This window comes from Alosa pseudoharengus, unplaced genomic scaffold, assembly GCF_046254945.1.
Source record: "Alosa pseudoharengus isolate Yale_2024_CS ecotype anadromous, Long Island Sound unplaced genomic scaffold, YU_APseudo_1.1 YU_APseudo_1.1_scf_14, whole genome shotgun sequence".
Taxonomy (NCBI): domain Eukaryota; kingdom Metazoa; phylum Chordata; class Actinopteri; order Clupeiformes; family Clupeidae; genus Alosa; species Alosa pseudoharengus.
In genome coordinates this window covers 9,336,463-9,344,354 of record NW_027468609.1, presented here as the reverse complement: position 1 = coordinate 9,344,354, position 7,892 = coordinate 9,336,463, and the positions used below count along the sequence as shown (strand labels likewise).

General features: G+C 40.1%; 1 long non-coding RNA gene across 1 annotated transcript; it reads left to right on the top strand.

Annotated features, from left to right (window-relative positions):
* The first annotated feature begins 2,069 nt into the window (after positions 1-2,069).
* LOC143122851 (uncharacterized) lies at positions 2,070-4,634 on the top strand. The gene is made up of 3 exons (XR_012986765.1): positions 2,070-2,250; positions 4,303-4,394; positions 4,497-4,634. It is a non-coding gene; the product is annotated as an uncharacterized LOC143122851 (long non-coding RNA).
* The last annotated feature ends 3,258 nt before the right edge of the window (positions 4,635-7,892 follow it).

The window sequence follows — 7,892 nt, the reverse complement described above, 5'->3', positions numbered from 1 at the left end:
TAGTTCGTTGACTGCTGAATTGATGCATTAAACGTTAAAATATACCCTATAGGGTATTGGGGGAGCGAGGGGGTGGCTTCGGGGGCTCAAGCCCCGAATCTTTTTTCAAAAGCCCCGAATTTTTTTTTTGTATGTGTTTTCAATTTCCAACGATTCTAATGTCTAATTTAACTTCCCCTCGGGTTCTCTATAAATGTTACAAAATGTAGGCTACTATTAATGAGCAAATATCCCTTATTTTCAAAGCCCAATATTGACAGATAATCTGATTTCCCACATGATGAGTTATGGCAATACCAGAGCCATGAGCGGTTTACGTCATAAACCTTGCAGGAAAGTTCAGAGCGGCGCAATCAGTTTAAACAGCAAGCCGGTAAGAAAAACTATTGTCAAGACATTAGGCAACTAGGCTACTGTTCCCCGGTATACAAAAATAAACTTCAGAAAGACAGAAAGTTTGTTGTACTGAATTCATAGAGTCTCATTTGACCGAATCAGTAGATTTAACTGTTGTCAGTTGAGTTCGTTCAATTCATTTATTGTAGGCTAGTAGCCTAGGCAAATATGAAACGGAGATGTAACCTGGCTACTGGCGGGATTTTGAACTTGTTTCGTGCATTTTAGGGCAAAAAATACCATGGGATCGATGTGTTCTCCATTTGAGGAACGTAATCAATAGCAGACGTGCACAGACAGCTCAGACACAGAGCTCATAGGCTATAGGCCTAGGTTAGGCTACTTTCACTTTCTAGAGTGCGCATTCATTACGTAAAAGATGCTTCATAACAAAACAATGATCAAAAACATTACCCCCCCCCCCCCCAAGTGCATGCTGATCAGATAGGCCAGGGGTTCCCAAACTTTTCAACCCGCGACCCCCAAAATAACCGTGCCAGAGACTCCCGACCCCCACTATCCCTGGATGTGACTCAAAAAATTAAATAAAATGTGCGCACCGGCCATATGCAAACACGGGCTTAACGACAACACAAAAGAACAGAGCAGCCTGTTATGATTTTACATACAGAAATGTACTATATGATAAAAGCAGAATAACTTAGTCAAAAAATAATTTCCATGTAACATGAGTGCACATTATTGCTGTCGTGCAAACTTAACTTGGAAACATTACTTTAATTTCCATTTTAACAGAAGAATATCTCAGTCAGGGTAATATCCACAAACTGTTGTTAACATATGCACATTGTTGCTTACATTTTGCCAACTATGTTTCAGCGTTAATCTCATCTAATGAGATGGATGCGCGCTATGCGCGGAACACAGCAAGTCCATTCTTGTTTTAATTGTGGAGACGGCCACACGGAGATCATCCTCCACATTTAGACGCGATCTGTATTTGTTTTTAATATATGTCAGTGCAGAGAAAGTCTTTTCGCACAGGTATGTGGAGCCAAACGGCGTACGTCCATCGCGGCCTTGAATAGCTGTGGATATTCCCTCTCGACTGAAATCCAGAACTCAGCAAGCGTCTTGGAATTAAAATATGTCTTTAAAGTGCGGTCAAGTGACAGCTCTTTTATTTTTCCCAAATGTATTTGATTTATGGAAATCATTTCGCGACCCACCCCTCAGCGTCCCGCGACCCCCCGGGGGGTCCCGACCCCCACTTTGGGAACCCATGAGATAGGCTATGCCTATAGAACCCTCTTGAAAGACTCAAAGTGCCAGTCAGATATACCTTGAGTCTAAAATTTTTAAAGTCTCAATGTGTCCATTAGTTTACACAGAATTCACTAGAAGTCATTATTTAAGGGGATATTTTTCCAAATTTTCGGCCAGGGGGGACCCCCCTAGCCTTCCTGTGTGTGACACTGGGCTAAGCCCCCAATGTTTCAAATGTCTGGCTCCGCCCCTGGTTTAGGGGGGCTTGTGCCCCAGTGCAGCTCTAGGTCTAGTGACGCCCCTGGAAGTTGGGATTAGCCAAGAGCTGCGATGACTTGCAACTAGGACAGAGATGTGAGCAGAGGTCAGTTTCCCTCCAGCTGCCATTGGCTGAATGTGTTCTCCGCCCAATGCACTAGGGTCTAACTCTTGAGGACAAACCCCAAGAATTGATAAACTTTTACGTGTGAACAATCAGTGAAAATCACACAGCAGACGTGTACGTGTGGTAGTAGGAAAGGGTAGAAATGCAGAGGTTTCTCTCTCGAATGCACAGGCCATGTCTGGCTAGGAGCTCAAATTATTGGAATGTAATTGATTTCACGGCCAGATTCTACCGGCCTAGCGGTGAGTGTTGCGCACTATGAAAACACTATCGTCTCTTCGCTAGTTCTGATCTACTGAGACAGGAAGCTTTCGCTACTGTATATTTTAATATTACTTGTTTTTGAATGTTTTTGGCCATGCACCTTGTTGAACAGCGGCCCTTCAAAACAGGTGTCCGTCCCTCATTTTGCTTCGACATTGTATTAGAAGAGGAATCCATTACCTTTTACTGACCAGGGCCTATGTTTTAATCAGTGTGGCACACTTTTATTCGATACTAAGTCTAGTATATCTTTAAACTTTATGAATACAAATCAAAGAGGAGTAGAGAGAATACTATGATTTCTTTTCAACCTAATAGCCTAAGGCAGTGGTCCCCCCCCCCCCCCCCCAAAAAAAAAAAAAAAAAAAAAAAAAACATGTCTGTGGTACAAAGCATCTGGCCCGCACGGGAGTACGACATCGTCAAACTATAACCTCCCTAATTTCCCCAATTCATTCTCTATAGCGAGTCTTAACAATACACATGTAATACTCTTTTGTCCACTGGTGGTTGTTTTGGCGCTGTTTCGCGTTTGCCATCGAAAACGGAATGAACCTACCTGCAAACAATGTAAGAGGCCTATGCTGACTGCATCAGTGCCTCAAAATATTCTAAAAGTTTATCAATTAATTGTTAATAAATAAATAACTTCTATTCAAGTCATATTTCTGGGACTTTCTGGGATAATTATTTCTATTTTTTATTTACTCTTCAAATGTTCATACAAATTCACAAAGTTCTCTTCAGGTGAATGAAAGTTAGAATGGTGGTCATTTCAGATGTTTTTGCCAGCACTTCATAAAACTCTCATAGTTTGAGAACTTTAAATTATTTGTAGGATATTGCTTGTTCACAACTTGAGCTGTGTATGCAAATACACTGCTAATACTTTTGGGAATGCTAAAGTTTTATTAGTATTATTTCATTTGAGCTACATTTTACATGGTATGATGGCAATATAAACACAGCTAACAATGGTATTACAACAGTCTACCTTAGTTGAATATTCCATTACATTTAATCATTGGCTACTGCAATATTATATTGCAGTAGCCAATGATTAAATGTACCGGTAATGGAATATTCAACTAAGGTAGAATGTTGTTGTTCACAGCACTAAGCTATTATGGTTACTGATATACTCCGAGTCTCTGGCCCTCTCTTAGAGCCAGGCATACTGTGCTGGCCCTCGGAAGAAAAAGTTTGGGGACCACTGGCCTAAGGTATCCTTTCATTGATCTACTACTATAACAAGTTTTTCTGTGTGAGTATCTTGAGTAGCTTCAATATGGGTTGAATAGCTTCTTTTAATCATCCTCTTTTTCACTTAATATTCTTCAGTTTTAACTTAACAATGTGCTATCTAGACGTTGCGTCTTATCCATACTATCTCACCTATGCAGTAAAATAGGGCCCAACCATCAAAACCCACCGATAAAATCTGTGTTGTCATCACATCCTGTGAAGGCATTTGAGACACACACACACACACACAAACACGCCTCCCTTTTGATGCTGTAACTTGCATAAGATTTAGACTTGTCTTGAAAGTGTTGTGAATCAGAACCCTTTCTGTAAATGTACATACTGTGTGTTTCTTATGGTCATTTGTGATTTTGTTGTGTATCCCTTGTGTCTTTGGTTTGTAGTCAGAGTATCCTTGAATTCAATAGGAGCCTATCTGGCTAATTACATTATGTCATAATGTCCCTGTTAATGCACATTTTTCTACCATGCTGGATGGTTTTCCATCAAGACAGGCACACTTCTAGCGAATGTATCAAAGGTAGCAAATGGAACAAATTGCGCAGGTGAACGAGGAATCACCCTGTTCCCACTGTTCACCCTCACCCATCCCACAGCATGGAGGACTTACATCACTCTAAGATCAATTCGGGGCAGTCTAAAGTGGTAACAGTGTGCTATTAGGCCACTGGGCTTATCTCAGGATTAACTGATAATAATAGCAGGAGTATTTCCTTACGGTGTCACCGTGTGACGTAAACCCCTTTAACTCCCTCTTGGTGCAGGTGCATTATGTCAGAAGTCTGCAGCAGTGAACCACACATTCTCTGATCTCCCGGAGATGCCTAAGTGCCACTTCAGTCCTGAGCCGTACCAGGTGAACTCTCCCCTTTTCAGTAAGAGTTCTGGCCTGATGCACACAGTGTGCTGCTGTCATGCAGTTGCATCATCCCTGCCATTCCATTCATCTCCCTTATAGGGCATGTCTGCCAAGCAGATGATGCATATCAGGCAACAGAACTGCAACCCCATGACTATGAAGGTGACCTCATACAAAAAGCCAGTGTTTATCCATCAGGGCCACATGCAGTGGCTGTGGGATGTGGATGGTAGGCGTTACTTGGACCTCTTTGCTGGAGTGGCCACAGTCAGTGTCGGTCACTGTCATCCGTAAGAGTTCTTTACTTTTGAGATGTATGATTATAACTGATTTATTATAGGCCTATATACATACATACCACCCTGGAATTACGTATTGCACACCATAATACATAATACCACCCTAGAATTATGTAATTTTGGAATGTTTATCTTTTTGTATCAACCTCTCCTACAGGTGATCTTTAGTTGTTGAAAATTGGCATTGACATTGGCACCTGTGACCTCCTGTACTGGTTTGATATAACAGGCAGAGAAAGAATAGAAGTGACATTTCTTCATTCAGTTTTCATGTCTGCCCAGGAAGGTGACAGCTGCAGCAGAGAAACAATTAAGACGCCTTTGGCACACAACGAACATCTACGTTTACCCTACCATCCACGAATACATAGAGAAGTTAGTGGCTCTTCTTCCTGAACCACTGAAGGTACAAAGGAAGACCTTATGGCTTGCATAGATACTTTTGGAGATTTTGTGCTTTAAGATGCTCTTGGATATACATGCTGAAGCCGGGTTCACATTGTATGCGGCGGCAGGTAATGTCCCAAAGATTTTTGTTGTGCTTGCCGCTGGGCTCTGTGCAAAATACCTTTGATTTACAGCATGATGATTTACATGGTTAAACTCCGTCCGTGGCACACGCAAGAGCGACGAAGCGGCAAGATGCCACTCACGCTGTGCTTTACTCAACGCTTTACTCAACGCTTTGCTCAACGCTTTACTCAACGCTTTACTCAACGCTTTGCTCCGCGCAGCAGCAGGCCAGTGGTTGCGCGGGCAAGCCATTGAAAATAATGGGTTTCATAGCACAGCACAGCCGCTTGTCCGTGCAATGTGAACCTGGCTTTAATCTCTGGAGAATGGGTTTCCCTTTTCAGAGCTGTAGAGAATTCCACTGTTTTCTATTTATCAATAGGCCTTCTATTTTACAGTAAGTAATACAAATTGTTTGGGAGGGCAGTTTTTTAAAGACCACAAGCACACACTGACTATCATAATAGATTAGGAAGTATAATTTCTATGATATATTCTCTCTGTCTCAAGGTGGTGTACCTGACAAATAGTGGTTCAGAGGCCAATGATTTGGCCATGCTTATGGCACGTCTACACACTGGCAACTTTGACATTATTACCTTAAGGTATACCCAAGTCTTGCTCACCCAAATGCAACATTCATTGTTTCATAAATCAATTACATTTTATAATTGTTATTTTAAAGCATTTGCAGAGTATTGTCATCACCCTTTCTTATATTACTTAATATGAGGTAGAAGTAATATTTAATCCACTAAACAAACTAAAACCAAAGTAATAGTAATAATAATAATAATAATAATAATAATATAAGATTTATTTGTATAGCACCTAAGTAATATTCACACCATTTTATTTACATCCCCAAATCAGAAAAAGGTGGGACATTGTGTAAAATGCAAATAAAAACAAAATATGATAATATACAGGTCTAGTAAATCCATATTTAGCAGTAAAAAGGACAACATATCAAATGTTGAAAATGAAAATTTGGACTATTTCATGGAAAATATATGGTCATTTTGAATTTGATGCCAGCAACATGTTTCAAAAAAAGTTGGGACAGGGAATGTTTACCACTGTGCTGCCTCACCTCTTCATTTAACAACATTCTGTAAATGTTTATGAACTGAGGAGACCTTGAGGAGTTTTGAGAATGAAATGTTGTCCCATTACTCCTCGATATATAGGATTTCAATTGCTCAACAGTATGGGGTATTCTTAGTCATGTTTTTTATTCCACGATGCACCTAATTTGACAATTGTAGCACCTAGATACGACGGTGGTATTTTCTGTATCATGTCTCAATACAATTTTGGCTGTTTTTGCTGTTACAAATTTGGCTGCAGTTTTTCAAACTGTGCACAGAGACAATGGTTATCAGAGGTTTTCCTGAGCCCATACAATGACTGGTTTTGATGCAGTGCTCTGTTGAGATCGAAATGTTGCCTTTTCAAAATAAATAAAGTATCTCTCGGAGCCCATACAGTGTGCAGATCATCTCCTTCTCTCTCTGACACGTTTTGTCTGGCACCTGTTACAACATATTTTGGATGTGCGCACCCGTCTCTACAAATACGGTTTTGATGCAGTGCCATCTGAGGTCCAAAAGACCACGGCCATCCAATGTCCTGTAGATGATGAACTTCTCAAATACTTTCAAATTACTTAAACAATTTCATGTTAAGAACCATTAAAATGACATTGTTTCATCATTTGTGCACACAGGTTTACACAGAGTGATGAATACCTCTACATATTTACTCCCTGCCTCTTTGGGAGGCTCTTTTTCATACCCAATCGTGTTTCCAGTTTCCCTAATTAGTTGTGAAACATTCCTCCTTTTATTTTCTTTATCATTACACACGCAGCATTTTGTTGCCCCCGTCCCAACTTGTAACATGTTGCTGTTATCAAATTAAAAATTAACATATATTTTCCATGAAATAGTCAAAATTGTCATTTTCAACATGTGTCCTTTTTGCAACTAAATATAAGTTAAAGAGATTTGAAGATTATTACATTCTGTTTTTATTAATATTTTACACAACGTCCCAACTTTTTCTGACTTGGGGTTGTATTTGTGCATGTTTTCTGCAGAGGTTCATATCACGGTGGTAGCCCACAGACTATGGGACTGACGTCAAACACAGCATACAAGTATCCTGTTGCCTCTGGACTCGGTTGTCATAATGTACGTATCAGACTGAGTGGTTTATCTCTGTCAAGCTTTTCCTGTGTTTAATCTCTTCCATAATCCTCTATCTGTTCACATCCTTTAGCCACAGGACTTGGCAGCAGCAGACTACCAATATCAGACTTTTTAACACATGCAGTTGCAATTTATTGTCATGCAAATGTAAAATAAAAGCAGTAAAACCCAATGCCTGAAAAAGGTAGATGATAAAGGTAGATTAATCCCATGTGTAAATAGCAGTGGTTTATGATGGGTCTCTATTGTCCATTTACACTGTTTACTTTTGCCTTTCATTGTAAGGTAAGGTAAAACTGAAATTGTTATAATGTACACATGTATTAAATATATGAAAATATTTCCATGAAATTCATACATATATATGCATATTTCGTTTATTCTCTTTTGTTGTCCTATCTGTCTCTTCTGCCGATAGACCATGTGTCCTGATGTGTTCAGAGGCCCGTGGGGAGGCAGTCACTGTAGGG